Below are 18,977 nucleotides of genomic sequence, written 5' to 3' on the forward strand. Positions count from 1 at the left end.
GAGCATGCTTTGGAGAGGCTTCACACACCAGAGAGAAGTATGGCTCTAAAACTAACATCCTGTGATCCAAATGTATAATCTGCAACCTCTACCATCACATCAGTGATATTGCCCACAGAAGTCTTTGTGTGGAAGATAGACTTTCAAAGTTTTCTGAACGGTGTCTCCACTTTTATGTTTATGTTTCCCAGGATCATCTTTCCTGAAAACCAGCCACAATGAGTGACACCCTACCCACACTCTTTCAGACTGCAAGAAGCAGTCTACTGAAGGAGGAGGCTTTAGCCATTTCTGCTCTGGAGGAACTGCCTATTCATCTATTTCCAGAAATGTTCAAGGGGGCTTTCACTGACAGGCGTACAAAGGTCCTGACTGCAATGGTGTCTGCCTGGCCCTTTCCATCTCTTCATGTAAGAACCCTGATAGAAGAAGTTCCTCAACTGGAGACTTTGAAAGCACTGCTTGATGGGTTGAATGTCCTGTTAACACAGAAGTTTCATTCCAGGTAAGCAAGACCCAGCTAGGTTGGATGATGGATTTGTGTGTGCAGAGAAGAAACATCTGGGGACAGGGAATATTTATTTGTCCAAAGGTGGATCAGAGGCTTCTGATAGCACCAGCCTAGAGGGTTGTAGAATCTTGAGCTCGGCCTCAGCCATCAGGGCAAATGATGGGAAATGCAAAGGACATAGCTTCTGAGGAATAAACCTGTCCCTGTTTGTCACACTGGCATAAGTGGAATGAGGCTGGGACTAAGTGAAATGGAATGAAGGCAAGACAGACAGGGCTGCAGCTGGTTTTCTTGCAAAGATTCCTTTTTACCTGAACATGAGACCCAAGGGTTGATACTAGGCATAGGGAAAAATACATTTGGAAGGGATAGCTGAAGTGTGAGATGCGGACTCTAAGGTGTGTCTTCTGAGCATTCTACCCTTTTCATCCACAGTAGGTGTAAACTCAGAATGCTTGATTTGAGAAGGAATGTGTACCATAACTTCAGGGGCATACAGGTTGAACCTCAAGAGGATGACTGCTCATCACAGACATGTCCTGACCCTGGGAGGAAGGTATATTTTAAGGTGGTAACCGATTTTGAACTCACAGAGGCTGGTTTCGATGAATGGACCATATATTTGTTGGAATGGGTCAAGCAGAGAAAATCTTCCATTCATCTGTGCTGTAGGAAGCTGCACAGTTGTGCTTTACCAGTCTCTGCTGTCAGAAAGGTCTTTAAATTGGTGGATTTGAACTGTATCCTGGAGCTACGGCTGAGTGAGTGGTTGCTTGAATTCCTGGTAGACCTTGTTCCTTACCTGGAGCAGATGAGTAATCTTCGCACCCTCATGCTAGAGGGAATTAAGGAGCCCTTCAGTGTTACTGCTTGTGAAGACCAAGAAGATGAGTGGCATGGCACGTTACTTTCTATGCTCCCCAACTTTGCCTGTCTCCAGAATCTCTATTTGAATGATATCTACCTTCTAGAAGACTCCCTTGACCAGTGGCTCAGGTAAGGGAGGATGAAAAGCAGTCTCCAGACCATAGACACCACATTAAGTTAGTATTTCTTTATTATTAAGTTAGTAAGATCTTGATGATCTGACCACTGCAAACCTAGCAGTCTTAGAGACTTATATAGCATATCTGAACAGATTGAGTTCTGTGCTCAGATATGTGTGACCATGTACCAGCATGCTTCTAATTACTCACTTGTGAAAGGTAGGTTTGAGTCCAGAAAGAGGTTGAGTAGATAATGAGAAATGTGTGACACTGAATTTGAAGATGGGTAAGTGGGCACAGTTGTGGGAGGGAACAGATCAAGAGTCTTAGTGACACCTATAGGATGAAGCTGCACCCATCATATAGACAGATTAAATTTGGGACCTGCCATGCTTTCAAGTCCACCAATCCACTTGAATACTATTTTCCAAAAATAGTCTCTTTTTCTTTCCCTAGCTGCCTGACAACCCCTTTGGAGACCTTGTCAATTATTAACTGCCATCGACTGTTACAGTCAGACTTCGAGTACCTGCCCCATTGTCTGAATATTCGTAAGCTCAAGCATCTGAACTTGAAGGATGTCTTTCTATCTGATGTAGGCTATGAACTTCCGGGGCTCATCCTTGAGAAAGTCACAAGTACCCTACAAATTCTGGAACTGGAGCTGTGTGGAATGACAGACTTTCATTTCAAAGCCCTCTTGCCTGCCCTAAGCAAATGCTCCCAGCTCCTCAAAGTCAACTTCTATATGAATAGTATCTCTCTGCCTGTCCTGAAGGAGCTTCTTCTTCATACAGCAGAGCTGAGCCAGCTGAGCCAGGAGCTGTACCCTGCCCCTCTGGAATGCTATGAGGGTAACAAGATACTTAAAGACAGATTTAAGCAATTTTGTCCAGAGCTGCTGGGCATACTTAGGGACCAAAGGAGGCCCAAGAAAGTCTCCTTTGCTACAAGTATCTGCCCCGAGTGTTCACATTCCTGTTATTATAATTATAATCTGGGGGCCACAGATTGCCTTTGTCAGTAAGTAGAATAAGGTTGCTTCCGATACCAAGAATGAAATACTGTATTGTATGTTCTTGTTTGCATATATAATAAAAATGCTGAGCTTTATTTAGAGATGCTAGTGTATCTCCATTAGATCACACAGCCCACTTGTTCCCAGCCTTTCAATACCTGTTTTCCTCCATCACCCAAATCAGGTCAATCTTAAAGTTGTACAGGTGATGGCATCCTATAGATAGGTCTGTCATCAAGGAGACGTGGCTTCACATAGGAAAGAAATTGGTGCGCAGGGGGTTCAGGTCCCAGGGACTGAGATTGACATGGAAAATAATGGAATGAGGGCACAGGAGACTGGGAAAGTCAGAAAGAGAATTATGCATTTTAAAATGATTATTTAGTATCAGAGAGACAGTTATAGGCTTGTAAATTTTCTCTGAAGTTCCAGTTAGAGTTTTCCTAGAATGGCAGCTATAAAGAAAGGTACAGTTGGACCCTGGAAACCTGGAGTACAGAGAACTGGAGGAGGGCACAGAGGTCATTGTATTCCGAGAAGCACTAAGAGGACCAGGAGTTAATCATGCAGGGGTGTTTCCTCAATGCAGGAGATAAAAACAAACCTGCCTTTCATTCAGAAAGCTAAGTGGTTTTTTTTTTTTTTAAGGACCTGGTGACCTTTTTGCTATCTATGGAGACAGACCTTACCCACCTTGTTATCTATGGAGACAGGCCTCACCCACCTTGTTATCTGTGGAGACCTTACCTACATTTTGCAATAGAGGCAGACCTCACCCAAATTCCCCAGAATGGTTATTCCAGCCTCTTTCCTCCCTAGACCTTTACCTATCCTTAAAGAAGCCACATTGCACTTTATGGTTTGCTGACTGCTTTCAGAGACCACACCTTTTAGCTAAACAAGCCATCCTCTGCTGACTGTGGTGGCACACACCTTTAGTCCTAGCACTTGGGAGGCAGAGGCAAGTGGATTTCTGTGTTTGAGGTCAGCCTGGTCTAAGTTCCAGGACAGCCAGGGCTACACCTTAAGCATGATTGCAATACTAGAATTAGGCTTATTGTTACCCAGAAACCTTTTCCCAAGTTGTACAGTATTTTAAATATGCTGACAATGAACTGACTGGCATTAGACTTCCTGAAGGCTGATCCAGGTTGAAGTAAATTTGCAGAACATTCTACTTGCAGGTACTCACTCCCCAACAGGCACATAAATATGGAGACATTAACCTAGGAGAAGGTAAGAAAAGTTTGTTTTTTTTTTTTTAAATAGAAATTAGGGGTTTAGGGAGCCTTTCACTGAAAAGGGGTCACGACCTTAAAGTGATAGAACTAAATATGGGCTTTTCTCAGTCCTTTTAGACCAAGAATTTTGTAAAATTATTAAAATATATGTTAAGATCTAAGTGCAATCCAGGAAATGGCACATGCCTTTAATCCATAGTACTTAGGAGACAGAAGCAGGTGGATCTCTGAGTTCAAGGCCAGCCTTGTCAACAGAGCAAGTTCTGGAACAGTCAGGGCTACACAGAAAAACTCTGTCTCAAAAAAAAAAAATTCCAAAGGAAGAAAATATTCTGAACAGTTTGCAACTTTATACACATAGCACTTAAAGCAATGAAAAGAAGGATAATAAGAGTCCTTGTTAATTAGTGTGTGTATGTGTATAACAGTGAGAGAAAGAGGGGATTTTCCCTCAACATGTCTTTTGACTTACAGGGCATTAAGTAATCTCTTAGGATCTGACTAAACTTGCTCCCATGCTCTGAGAGCTACCTGCCAGCCCATTCTGCAACCGATTGGCCACTGCAGAGAAACACCTGAGGAATGAATGACAGGTGAGACAGGGCTCCCCTGCTACATCGTGAACTAGCTTGGCTGCCATTTTTTGATGGAGGATGATAGCCCAACATTTCTGGTAGTCTAACATTTAAGTGAATCCTTAATTATTTTTCAATGAATTAAAAGCAAAATTCACAAGTTTGAACTATACCATTGGTTACACTCTTATCTGTTTATCACTATTGAGGAATAAGTAGGCTCTGCTCTTTAAGTCACTTTCTGGAAACTTAAATTCTATAAAAATATAATATCTGTAATAGCAGGTTATTACATAATCTGGCTTATTAAATAATATAACTGCTAAAGAGGTAGCTCATAAGAATAATCTCACTGATAAAAGAACCTACAAACATTAATTTTCCACTAAATATAGATGGCTCTTAAAAAGGACAAAGAGCATGTTTACAAACAAACTCAGTAGGTTCCACAATTGTACCCGCCCTGGTCACTGCCCAATCAATCAGCTTTTATTACATGTTCTTAGTCGCTGAATATTTTAACTGATTCTGCTTTTTACTTAAATTTAGATGCTAGTTTACTGGATGGACTAAAAAGAATCAGTTTTATAGTCATAATGGATAGCTTTGGAACCCCAGGTTTACATCCTCGATAAAAAAAAAAAAAATGGATATTTTGAAGGAAGGCTGATGCTCGACATTATCTGACCTCATATATGAATTAATACAGGAAGGATAGAGAGGACTGCGCATGGAGAGCAGCCTACCTCAAGAGAAAAGAATGTTGCAGATGGACTGTAGAAAGGGTGTAGTGGAAGGAAGCCTTGGGAATGAGGTACTTGAATGGAGTTTAGTTAAAGGAACCATCTCTCCAACCCCCACCCCTGCCCTTTTGACAAACATTTCCAAGATCAAATTCTACATTAAATCTTTTGTGACCCTGGAAGTCTCGTGAGATCAATAAAAGTGGAATAAAAACACATTCTAACTTTTTGTGTTGCAAACTTTGTCAGATTAGAAGTGGTGGGTGTGGTAGTTCTTGTCTTTATTCTCAGAATTTGGGAGGCTTAAGCAGGCAGATCTTTGTGAGCTCCACCCTGAGATCCTACTGAGAGGTTGGGGTGGAAACGGAGATGATTTTAAAGTAAACGTTAAATGGCTTTTCATTTGAATGCTCAGGACATGATGTTTTTAGTGTGCTTCTAATTTTAAATTCAATTCTCAAGGGGAAGCTCTTCTAAGCTGTTCTCTTTCCAGATAACAGCCAACACCCTTTTAAATTATCTTTACTGTGTTTAGCACCCAAATGCAAAAAAAAAAAAAAAAAAAAAAAAAAAAAAAAAAAAAAAAAAAAAGCATGAGAATGGACCATCCTAGCTGGACCATGCTGGCACATGCCTTTAGCCTTTAATCCCAGCACTTGGGAGGCAGAGGTAGGTGGATTTCTGAGTTTGAGACCAGCCTGGTCTACAGAGTGAGTTCCAGGACAGCCAGGGCTACACAGAGAAACCCTGTCTCAAACAAAACAAAACAAAACAAAACAAAACAAAACAAACAAACAAGAGAGAGAGAGAGAGAGAGAGAGAGAGAGAGAGAGAGAGAGAGACAGAGAACGGACCATCCATCTTGTGGTTGGCTGGAGCTGTAGAATCCTGGTTGTGATGACCTCCTTATGTCTTGGGGATCCCATTCTATTTTTTAATTATCTTACCCCCACCACTTCACAGCCTCTCACTGCTTTGCCTTGGGAATTAGGTGTGGATTTTATCAAGTGTGTAACTTGCAAATTCAAGGATAGAATCGGGAGTAGCATTAGAGCTTCACCTGAGCTGCTGCCTGTGCCCCTCCCAGCTGTGTCTAATTCTGCCTCAGCTGTACCCACTTTCTGGAGATGTAGAGAATGTGCATGTGGGATGGTAGCTGTATGGCGGACACTGTCTCTTCACAACAGGGACATCTTCAGTGTACTGTGAGACTGTCTGTTGATTCCCCATAAGCTAATCCAATAAATAGTAATTCATCCAGCTCCATGTGGGTGGAATTGTAGTGCCAGGCAGATGTTAGTGACCCTCCCCCCAAAAAAGAAAACAAGCAAGAGCCGTTCTAATGCAATTCACAGCAGTGTCTTTATTTGACTTATCTCAGGATTCCACAGTGTAGTGCTGCCAAGCAGGACGATTTTGGTGGTGGGAGCCCCGAATATCTGTGGGGCAAGGCTTTATAGTAAGCAGCAAGTGGTGGGTAACTGTGCAAGCATGTAATTGGAAAGCTACTGTAGCCTTTAACATAATAGACTGATGCTGGGAGTCATATTGTAAACTTCTGCTCCCTTCTGCGTTGGTGGTTGTTAGCCATGGGGTGGGCTTGTAAACTGGGTGTGCAGGCTTGATGGGGTAATAACCTGGAGACACTGGTCTTGTTTGAGATTAGCCTAGAAACTGGAGCTAGACTCTGGTTTTGTTGGCAGCAACTTGGAAACTAATGCTAGGGATTAACCTGTTTGTTTACCTGAGTTCAAACTTAGGTCAGATTCTCTAAAATGGAGTCTGAACTTCAAAGATTTGGCCTCTCATCCCACCCTTTCCCTTGTGACTAGGAGGCCCAATCATGGGACTTACTGAAACTCCATGAAAACAGTAACAGGGTTATATCTTTATGGTGGCCCTGGGGCATGGGTAGGGGCCCTTTAGTGGGAAACAGGATAAAATCTTGAGGTCGAATTCTTCTCCTGGGGCCAGGGTTGTCTTCAACTGCAAACAGATGTGTGGTGGATCCATGCTGCAACTCTGGAGCAGGGAGGGACCCTTTGAGCGAAGCTATAGTGACCCCTGGTGGTGTCTCTTGACTAGGACACAATTTTCAGGCTAAAGTTGGTGGAGCTCCAGAGGTGGACCTGTTTTATGAAAAGCACGGAAGTTTAAGACAAACATGTTTGTGTAAGCTTGGACACACTCAAGCTTGTGTAATAACTTCTGTCAGTAGGTGAACCAAACATAACTTTAAAAAAGATGAGTCCCATCTGGTATGGAGAACTCTGTACTCTATAAAGGATGAAGGGAAGAAGAGTCATTCAGTCACTGTCAGCCTCTAAGGTCTCTTTTAGGGTTCTACTTGTCATTTCTACCTATCCTGAACTCTAGGGTCTATAAACACGATGAAATTTCTAGTCAATCCCCAGAACATTAGCTAATCTCTAACTTTCTGGGGACATAAATACAGGGCTATTGTCTGACCTTATAAACTTAGAAAAAGCATACCTTGGAAGAATTTCTTTGTCTGCACAATCTCATGGTTAGTCAGGAAAGTCTCCATCCATCCTGAAAAGGTATCTATAAATATTAGCAAATATTTGTACCTGAATTTTCTTTGGTTTGGCCTCTGTGAAGTCCATTTCCTGATAGACTCCTGGCTTGGTGCTCCAGTATTTAGTACTGGGGTTCTTCTTACTGACACCCACATTAGTCATTTGACAGGCCTTACAGTTTTCACCTATTTCAGCAGTTTTCGAATTGACATCTCAAATTCTGATGTGGGACTGGCATACTCAGTCCTGCATTCTCTGGACTCTTGTGTGTGAACAGCAATGGATTTTTTTTTTTTTGGTATGTGGAGACCCATTTTCTCTGGTACTGTAAGACTCACCCCCCCCCCCCATGAAGGGAGGCCCTCCCTCAAAAGCCTCAGGAATTCGAGGCCACCCAGAAAACTCACAAGACACCATTCTTGATGCAACAGCAAGAGGTATATTTCAGTATCAGTCAACTAATGGTCAATTCGTAACCCATACAGGGGCAGAGGAAGTGACAAAACCGCCTGGTCAGGGGCAGTTTTATATAGGAGAACCCACAAATGGGAGGGGGGTGAAGGGGTAAGCAAGGAAACATAACATAAAAACAGTGGAAAGTTAGCTAGTTTCTGGAACCACCCAGATGACTTGTATCTTTGTGGTCAGGAATGTGTCTTCCTGCTTTGGGCCTTCCCCACCCACAGGTGGGTTCTCTTCCCTGAGGTCTAAGGAATGTTGATTAGTCCCTCCCTACATCTCTTGAATGTTAATCCAGCAAGTGTCCTTTGATTCAGGGATAATGTACCTCTCCCAGAATGGAATGTGGAATGTATCCCAGGGCAGTGAAGGCTCAAAATCTTATATTCAGTTCCACTTCCTTGAACTAGTGAGCCTGCATTCTTTTGCTCAGGTCTAGGGGTCATAAAACTTTCTATATTTTTCATAAGTTTTCGATATCTTTCAGTACAATTAGTTTGTTGTCAGCTGTCCCCTGTCATCCCTTAGGACACTGAGACATGGGCAGGTTTTTGGCCCAGATCACATCTTCTGTCTTGTCAGAGAGTTGTGGGGTCTCCTGGGTCTAGGACAATCAAGGACATTTGGGAGTCCAGTTTCCATGGCCACTCACGGGGCTGTCTTGTTGCCCTCTTGGACAGAGTTTAGTCCTTTCTTTAGAAGACTCCTCTCCCTGTAAATAGCCCCACAGATATGTGCAGTAGCAAAGGCATACTGGCTGTCTGTGTCTCTTGTCTTTTTCTCAGCTCTAACTCCTTGGTCAGAGCTGTCAGTTTAGTTTTCTGGGCTGACATTTTTATCAGGAATGGCTATGACACGATCTTGGTGTTTGAGACCACCATTGCCCCAGCTTATCTTTGTCCATCCTGATTGAGGCTGTTGCCATTGAACCACATTACTTCTGCATCCACCAAGCGGTTATTTTGGTCCCATGGATGAGGGCCAAAATGTCCTTGCAGTCATGCAGAGGATCATCAATCTAAGTCAGGTCAGGCAGTAGGCAGCTGAAAAGTTATTCTTGGGGGCATTCAAGACAAGAGGCTGGTAATGAGCCATTCTGGCATCATCTTTAATCAGGAGGTCCTTGCTGCATTGATGTGTAAACAGGGCAGGCGTCAGCTTCTGGCAATTGGTGATAGATGTGCCATTGGCTGATGCCAGGGCTCAGTGTCTGGCTATGCATCTCTGGGTTCTAGGGAGGTCACCTGTAGTTGGCAGAGGAAGGCCTTTTTAGTGGAGGCTCTAAGAGGTCCTAGGTTTTTGTTTTATTTCTGTTGCCATCAGAAGTCATTTATAAATGGATGAAGAGACTTTATCTACTAGTGGGCTCCACTGTGGGGCCAGGAACAAGCTTTCTGGACTCTTGTGTGGTGAAGTGAACCTGTAGAACGTGGTAGACCTAGCCTGTCTTTTCTTAAGACGTTTATCAAAGTCAAAGTCACCTCATCAAGGTCATCTTGTAAGAAGAAACAGACAGAAAATTTAAAAAAAACCACAAACGTAACTTTTCCTCAGGGAGCATTCTGGTCTTGATATGTTCAGAACGATGTTGAGCCTCACAAGCATCTGATACCTGAGAATTAAAAACCTTCTCTCTACCATTACCTTGAACTTTCCTGAGATGAATTTCTTTGCCATTCCCAACCCCATTCTTAGAGTGTCCCTTAGAATTCCTTGTAATCACTTGGTGTACAGTGACACAGTCAGACATGAGTTATCTGTCTCAGTGTCCAAATGTCCACCAGCTCAAACACCTGAACCTGAATGGCATCACCTAAATTACATCTGCTGATATGTCATATTGTCCCACATTATGAAACACAGCAGCATCAGGTCTTCAATTCTGAAATATTTTCATGAAAGATCACTTGCTACTGGAACTGGTAAAACTAAATGAGCCTAGGAAAGTTTAGAAGTTATGAGTGAAAAAATAAGAGAATATTCAATGGACTTTAAACTTATGTCTACAACCAAAGTTTTTCAGAAAGAATTTTTAGAGCTTTAGCCACAAGAAATCTTACTCAACAGTTTGTGAAAAGATATACTGAAGACATTCAAGGGCAAGATGCTCATCTCTTAGTAACATAATTATTTAGAATTTAGATTTGTATCCACAACCTTTTTTTGTAATTTCTCCAAGCCTTAAAGTGTATATTTATGAACATTAAAATATGCCATACTCTTTTTGTAGAATTGGGCATTCCTGAATTTCAGATTATGTGGAGATTTATTTTGTAATTTGTTATTTCCTGTTGTTTTCTACCTATGATACTGACATTTTCATAATTAGGACCATTTTGTGTTTGCGCAAATGTATATTCTTTTTTTAAATTTTTAATTGGTTATTTTATTTATTTTCATTTTAAATTATTATATTATTCTTCTTCCTGGTTTCCCCTTTGAAATCCTCGATTCCAGCCTCCCTCCACCTTGCTTCTATGAGGGTATTCCCCCACCCACCGACTGAGGACTGAGGGAAAAAAATAAACAAGAAGCCAATGGAGGATATTATAGAAGATACTTCTAGCACCCATTTATTCATTGCCAAGACTGGTACTTGTTTAATCAAACAATGGATTTTGGAAACATATGTATACTCACAGCAGACAACTAGTTGTCAGAGTCTGACACATACTATTTCTCACAACTTGCAACTATCTTTTTTTCTGTAGAGACAAATTATCTAACTCTTAAAAAGATGGTATCCTAAAACTGGATTAGAGAGTCAGCTCTGGTACTGAGTCAATATATTTATACACATAGACTTCTCTGAATTATATGTAAATTATGAGAGTATACATTAATTATATATACAATATACATATCATATATATCAATGCCAATTATGTGACATAGATAGCTTAAAAAACCTAAATCTCCCCAAATCAGTGAATAATACACCCCATCATATTAAATTTGACACTGAATGAAAGGATGGTTATATATAAAATAGGCACAATTGAAATTGTTTGTTAAGCCAGGCAGTGGTGGCACACGCCTTTAATCCCACCACTTGGGAGGCAGAGGCAGGCGGATTTCTGAGTTTGAGGCCAGCCTGGTCTACAGAGTGAGTTCTAGGACAGCCAGAACTATACAGAGAACCCTGTCTCATAAAACAAAACAAAACAAACAAACAAACAAAAAAAGAAATTGTTAGTTAAATTTCTACAAACAGAGAATAGAATATGATGTTTGTTGAAAACTAAGCATAGATAAAAGCACTATTTTACTAAAATTAGTCTATAGGCTTGTTGATATATTGTTATTAATTAGTACATGATGCAGTGTTTTGTGATGGAGAATGAATTAAAAGCAAACATGTACAATAATATCTGAAATTGACATAAAGTCACCTTTTAGTCTTCAACTTTTCAAGAGCCTCTTTCACATCCTTGTTCCTCAGAATGTAAATCAGAGGATTCAACATTGGAATCACCAGGATATAGAACAGTAAAGTCATTTTGTCTTCATCTAGAGAATAGGAAGAACTTGGATGGAAATACATAAAGAGCAGAGTTCCCTGAAAAAATTGCAACTGCAGTCAGGTGGGAGGCACAGGTAGAAAATGTTTTGAACCTTCTATCAGCAGAGCAGATCTTCAAGACTGGTGAGATGTAGAAGAGGTGGAACATCACAAAAAAGTGATTGATCTCATTTACCCACAGAAACACAAAGTGAAGGCCAGGGTTGTATGTATCAAAGCATCTGCTGTTCCTACCAGGTAAACCCCAGCCATGAGGAGGGAGCACAGTCTGCTAGACATGTTCTCGGTGTAGACCAAGGGGTTGCTGATGGCCTGGTATCTATCATAGGCCATCACTGCCAGCAGTAGATACTCAGAATCTACAAAGACACAGAGGGTGAAGAACTGAAGTGCACAGTCAACTGTGTGAATTAATTTATCCTCAGCAAAAAGATCTACCAGCATCTTGAGTCCAATTGCTGTGGAATAGCAGAGGTCATAGAAAGAGAGATGGCTGAGGAAAAAGTACATGGGTGTGTGAAGCTGAGTGTCCACTCTAATTAAGATGATCATCCCAAGATTGGCCAGAAGATTAATGAGATAAACAAGTAGGAATGTGGAAAAGAGGGACACTTTCATGTCAGGGTTATTGGTAATTCCCCAAAAGATGAATTCACTCACAGAGGAACAATTTATCTTGTCCATGTTTCTTGGATAAACTTTAAAAATTAGAAGGCATGTATTCAAAATACATTTATTATGCAGAGAATTATTTTTAATTTATTTTATCCTCAAAAACATATAATTATATTTCAATCTTCAAATAAGATGAATCATTTAATTTTAATAATTTCTCTCACATAATTAATGAACACTGTAATCTAGAAACAGTTCTAAGTACCACCTTCTACACATTAGTTTTTCTGAATTTGTTTTCCTTAACAGGGATAATATATTCATCATTGCATCATCTTCTAACCTTAAAAATAATATTTATACTTACTTCCTAAGTTAGTGAGACTAAGTGGCAACATATCAAAGTTTCAAATTCACTGTACTTAATATTCAGATGTATATAAAATTATTCTCCAAACATTGAGATTCTGTGAGAAACTCCAAGTTTTAAGTGTGAAACCCCTATTCTTAATCAAAAGAACAGCTAATATTTTCCACTGTTTCTCAGCAAAATTTATGTTAATTAGTATACGATAAGCAACAAATAATTCTCAAATACTTTTGTTTTCAAATATGATAGTTGGCAATCATACTTGTATAATATTTGGATGAGGTGGCATCTGGAACCAAAAGAAAAATCTTATAATCATTCAATCAAAAAGGCTAAAAAAATGGTGTAATTAACATGATGTCACACATATATATGCACAGATAAACGTATATTTCATATTAGAAACAATGAAACAACATGAGGCTAAGTGAAGAATAACAAGATATATGGTCTGCTGTTTATGTGCAATTATGTAACTTTTTATGATTTTCCAAGTGTGTGATTTAGAAAATATATAAAAATTAGAATGTAAGCATGTATCTTTATAGGAGAATTTGCCTATTTATACATATCTTACTGACAGTTGAAAGTCATAATGTATTATTTTAATATACTTCTATAATCTTTATCTTAATAAAGTTCTAGAAAAAGGTAATAAAATGCAAATAAACAAAACACAGTTCTCAAATTCTCACATTTATGTAGAAACAAATTGAATGAATAAAGACTAGTTTTCAATAATCTTTTAAAAATTATTAAAATACAGTTTAATAGATACTATAAGACAGTCTATCTTCATTACTGAGTATAAAATAGTATTTCCAATAGATTTTAGACATACTGACCCAAGTAGGATCCAAATGTTCACTAATTTTAAAACTATATAGATCTTTTCTGAAAAGGTAATTTTAAATCTTATTTTATTGGATTAGAAATCTCAGGAGTGCACATGCCTTTAATTCCAGCACTTGGGAGGCAGAGGCAGGTGGATTTCTATGACTCCTGATTTCTTTCCTAGGTTTTCTATCTCCAGGGTAGTCTCCCTTTGAGATCTATTTATTGTTTCTACTTTCAGTTTTAGATCCTGGATGGTTTTGTTTAATTCCTTCAGCTGTTTGCTTGTGTTTCCTTGCAATTCTTTAAGGATTTTTATGTTTCCTCTTTAAGGGCTTCTACCTGTTTACCTGTATTCTCCTGTATTTCTCTAAGGGAGTTGTTTATGCCCTTCTTAAAATCCTCTATCATTCTCAAAAAGTGATTTTTAAATCTGAATCCTGCTTTTCCGGTATGATGGGGTATCCATGACTTGCTATGTTAGGAGAACTGGGTTGTGATGATGCCAGGTAGCTTTGGTTTCTTTTGCGTATATTCTTGTGTTTGCCTTTCACCATCTGGTTAACTCTAGACCTGTACTTACTGTCTCTGACTAGATACTGTCTTTCTAGTTATCTTGCTTGTGTCAGAACGCCTCAGAGTCCAGATGTTTCTGTGATCACATAATCCTGAGCTCCTGGATGGAAGAGCTCCTGGGACTCAGGCTTTCTCAGACTTAGGGTTGTGGGGGAGTGTTCTTACCTGTTTCTCTAGGAAGGTTCAGGATAAGGTGTCTTCCAATGAGAGCAGACCTGCTAGGTGTCTGCCACAGTCAAAAGGACCAAGTGAGTAAAGGAAGCGAAGTTGTTTCCAGGAGGGATGGAGTTTGGGTGGGTGATGGGTCCAGAGTGCCCTAGGCTTTCAGCTGCAGTTCTGGGGAATAGGGTTGTGGGGGGAGGGTCCTTACTAGCTGCTCTAGGAAGGTTCAGGATAAGGTGTTTTCAGGGAGCAGACCAGAACAGAAGGAACACTACCCTATTCGTGCTATGAAGCCACAATCAAGCTCATACCTAAACCTCACAAAGACCCAACAAAGAAAGAGAACTTCAGACCAATCTCCCTTATGAATATTGATGCAAAAATACTCAATAAAATTTTCTCAAACCGAATACAAGAACACGTCAAAACAATCATCCATCATGATCAAGTAGGCTTTATCCCAGTAATGCAGGGTTGGTTCAATATTTGGAAAACCATCAATGTAATCCACTATATAAACAAAGTAAAAAAAAAAAAAATCACATAATCATCTCACTAGATTCTGAGAAAGCATTTGACAAAATCCAACATTTCTTCTTGGTAAAAGTCTTGGAAAGATCAGGAATTCAAGGACCATACCTAAACATAGTAAAAGCAATATACAGCAAACCAGTAGCCAACATCAAACTAAATGGAGAGAAACCTGAAGCAATTCCACTAAGATCAGGGACTAGACAAGGCGCCACTATGTTCATAGCAACCTTATTTATAATAGCTAAAAGCTGGAAAGATCCCAGATTCCCTTCAACAGAGGAATGGATACAAAAAAATAAGGTACATTTACATAATGAAGTATTACTCAGCTATTAAAACAATGAATTTGAGAAATTTGTAGGTAAATGGATGGAACTAAAAAATGTCATCCTGAGTGAGGTAACCCAATCACAAAAGAACACACATGATATTCACTCACTGGTAATTAGATATTAGCCCAGAAGCTTGAAATACCCCAAGATTCAACTCACAGACCACATGAAGCTTATAAAGAAGGAAGACCAAGTATGGGTGCTTCAGTCTTTCTTAGCAGGAGTAACAAAATACCCAAGGGAGCAAATATTGAGACAAACTGTGGGACAGAAACTGAAGGAGAGGCTGGCTGGAGACCATTCCATCTAGTTATGATCCCATGTGCATTCACCAAAGGTAGACACTGATGTGGTTGCCAGAAAGTACATGCTGACAAGAGCCTGAGATAGCTGTCTCCTTAGAGGTCTGCCAGAGCCTGACATATCCAGAGGTGGATGCTCATAGCTAACCATTGAACTGATCATGGGGTTCCCAATGGAGGAGTTAGATAGAAGACTGAAGGAGATGAAAGGGTTTGTAGCCCCATGAGGAGAGCAACAATATCAACCAACCAGAGCTCCCAGGGTCTAAAAAGCCAGCCTGGGAGCACATAGGGAGGAACCCATGGTTCCATCTGTATATGTAGGAGAGGATGGCCTTGTCAGGCATAGGTAAGAGAGGAGATCCTTGGTCCTATGAAGGCTAGACACTGAGTGTGGGGGAGTTTGTGGGTGGGGAGATAGGAGTGGAGGGGGTTGATGGGGGCACATCCTCATAGAGTCAGGAGGAGGGATTATGGGGTAGGGGGTTCCTGAGTATGTGGGGGGAAATGGTGAAAGAGGATAACATCTGAAATGTAAATAAAATATTTGATAAAAAAATAAAGAATTTTATACCTATAAAATGACAAACAATTAGTAAATATGGAGCCTTTTGATGTTTGTGTGAATGCATTTTACATTGTGATATTGTTATAAGAATATAGAAACAAGTGATATAAAGATATCTTAATGTTGATATGTTGGCAAGAGGTAGGGATGCAATGGTTATTGTTGACATCTTGAAAGGAACTACAACCACTTATGATAGAACCTCTTGGACATAATACACCATGAGAAACAGTTAAACAAAAATAAAATTACAGATTACTGTCTTCCATTAATATGGATTCACAAAATTTCTAATTATATACTAGCAAATTTTATTAAATTGTTTATTAAAGATTTCTTTAAGTTTATCTAGATATATTTATTTATGAAAGACAAGTAGTTAAACAAATGAATGTCAAAAACGAGTTACATTAACAGTTACAAAAGTTGGAAATAAAGTGTGTCCAGGAGTTGCTCCAAAAACCACAGGAATACTGACTTAAGTCAAACTGTGATAGTTTATTGAAGATACACCCCAAGACAGATCGATCAAGGCTATAGATCACAGATTGCGGAGTTGAAAACTACGACTTTGAACAGTGTTCAGGGACAGTTTATATAGAGAATAGTAACATAATGAGCTCATAAATGGATCCAGAGTGGGTTGCATAAGCAGATACAGTGTGGGCTGAGAGGCTGGTTGGCTTTTTACCAAGTGGTTTTAGTAGTTTAGACACAATGGTTCAAATTAACCTCTATCAACCCTGGCTCTGAGTGAAAGCCACAGTTGGATGAATTGCAATAATAATAATAATAATAATAATAATAATAATAATAACAACAACAATAACAATAATAATAATATATAATGACTAAGAATATAACAGGATATATGAGCATGCTGACTTTGCTCTGAGCCAAACTATTTTTCTGTTTCTATAGTCAAGCTGCCTTTTATGTTGGAAATATGGGATGGATGACAGGCATAAAGCAAAATGGATAATTTTATGCCATGTAAGTAATATCAGGGAAGCAGGTCAGAGAACCAAGCTTCAACATAAAGATCATCTCAATAAATACAAAGAAGGAAATCTACAGATGGACTAGACAGACTCCATCTTAAGATCAAAAGGCATTTAGTTACATCAAAATGTTTCAATTTACTGTGAAACCAAATTTATGTTTCCTAGAATTTAACTTATGCCACATGCTGACCTTCATCCTTCACGCTACTAAATAGCACACAGCATTCTGCTAAGTAATCTTAAACTTCTATCTGCTTCTGAATTTCACAAGCCAAGTTTCTATGTCACCAAATTCATCCTTAAAACTCACAGTGTGTCTTTCTCCCATTAAAAAAAAAAAAAGCCTAGAAAGTTAACTAGCTGCAGATCTATTGAGCCCAGCTTTAGGGGTAATAGTTCTTAAACTGTCTTTGCTGTGCCCAGAATTAACTTTTGATTAATTTGATCAAATTTTGTATCAGGCCAGGCAGTGGTGGTGCATGCCTTTAATCCCAGCACTTGGGAGACAGAGGCAGGCAGATTTCTGAGTTCAAGGCCAGCCTGGTCTACAGAGTCAGTTCCAGGACAGCCAGGGCTACACAGAGAAACCCTGTCTCGAAAAAGAAAATTGTATCAGTGCTCTTTACTCTCAATTGGTGGGTTTAACACTACAAATGGTGTTTAACTTATTATCACCATATAGCGTTAAATTAATATAATCTTAATGATGCAAATAAAGCTAATAAAATTCTATGGTCACTTAGATGAACATTTTTTGAAAGATTAGTTATTGAAGGAATGATCATTAGCACAACAAAGATCATATATTCATTGGAAACACTAGTTATAATCAGAATCCAGCAAAATGCTGTGTGGTTTCCATGACAGTTCAGGGTCAGCACAACAATGTTCTCTCACCTTGACATTTTATTTCAAAATAAACTGCTGAAAATTCAGTCAATGTATTAATTATAGATGGTGAAGTGAAAGTATGTCTGATCATTAAAAATGTGATAAAAAATGTTCTGAAATTAGATAGTGGCAGGAGATATGGATGAACTTATGGACATTCTGAAAAGACACTTGAATTTTAAAATGTCATATTTAAAGTATACATAATATAGGGCTGGATAGATGCTGTTTGTATATTTTGCTATAGCAAAAGGTAACTAACTGACTTTGGGCCTTGCCACTCACGTGACAGCTGACAACCTCTTGTAACTGTGGATGTAAGAGATCCAGTTCTCACTTCGGCTCTCTGTTGGCATTAAACTCTCATGTAGGATACATAAACTCATTCAGGGAAAAACACTCAGACATAGAAAATGAAAATAAAGGAAAAAATTTTAAAGTACAGTGTTTTTTCAAAGTGAGATAAGAAATCAAATAATTTAATGCTGAAGAAGAAATGTTTAAGAAAAGAGGGTTGGGATTGATTTAGTAAGGCTGTTTAAAGTTTGAGTTACTAGATTTTGACTTTGGAAATAAAAGTTTAGTCATCTAATATCTCATAATGTGAGTATGTGTATGTGTGTGTTATGCTGTAGTATCCATATTGAAATTGAATAATTAATGAAACTAGTAAACACTTCGTGCTACATCTTTGCTAAAGATAATGATGGATTTACAGAGAAAAATATAGACAAAACTAATCACTCATAACAAATCCTAGGGGAAATGATTTCACAACTTTCAGTCCCAAATGACAACTGGAACAATAAAATATCACCATCACAGTATTCAGACACCTATGAGCTATTCTCCTAAGGTGGGTTCCTATCTCTCTGTAGTTTTAGAAAGAGGGAAAAGCAAAACAATTTTAATTTACTTCTTTATAAACAGATGTTTCCATGATGATCCTTATGCCTGTTCAGCTTAAAAAAATTAATGAATAAAAATGAAGGAAATGAATGAATGAATAAATGAAATGAATGAAAATAATAGATAATAACGGTCTAATGAATGAAAATATATATATATATTTTTTTGGTTTTTCGAGACAGGGTTTCTCTGTGTAGTTCTAGCTGTATGAAAATAATTTTTAAACAGTTTCATGAGTCCTAAATATCTTCAGAAAATGATCAATATAACATTTTGACTATTTT

At 39.0% G+C, this 18,977-nt stretch overlaps 2 pseudogenes; one reads left to right on the forward strand and one right to left on the reverse strand.

Annotated features, from left to right (window-relative positions):
- Positions 1 to 205: 205 nt before the first annotated feature.
- On the forward strand, positions 206 to 2,524 carry LOC117703161 (oogenesin-1 pseudogene; annotated as a pseudogene).
- An 8,937-nt stretch (positions 2,525 to 11,461) lies between these two features.
- LOC117704212 (olfactory receptor 5W2-like) lies at positions 11,462 to 12,280 on the reverse strand (annotated as a pseudogene).
- Between the last annotated feature and the right edge of the window lie 6,697 nt (positions 12,281 to 18,977).

Source organism: Arvicanthis niloticus, chromosome 2 (assembly GCF_011762505.2).
Source record: "Arvicanthis niloticus isolate mArvNil1 chromosome 2, mArvNil1.pat.X, whole genome shotgun sequence".
Lineage (NCBI taxonomy): Eukaryota > Metazoa > Chordata > Mammalia > Rodentia > Muridae > Arvicanthis > Arvicanthis niloticus.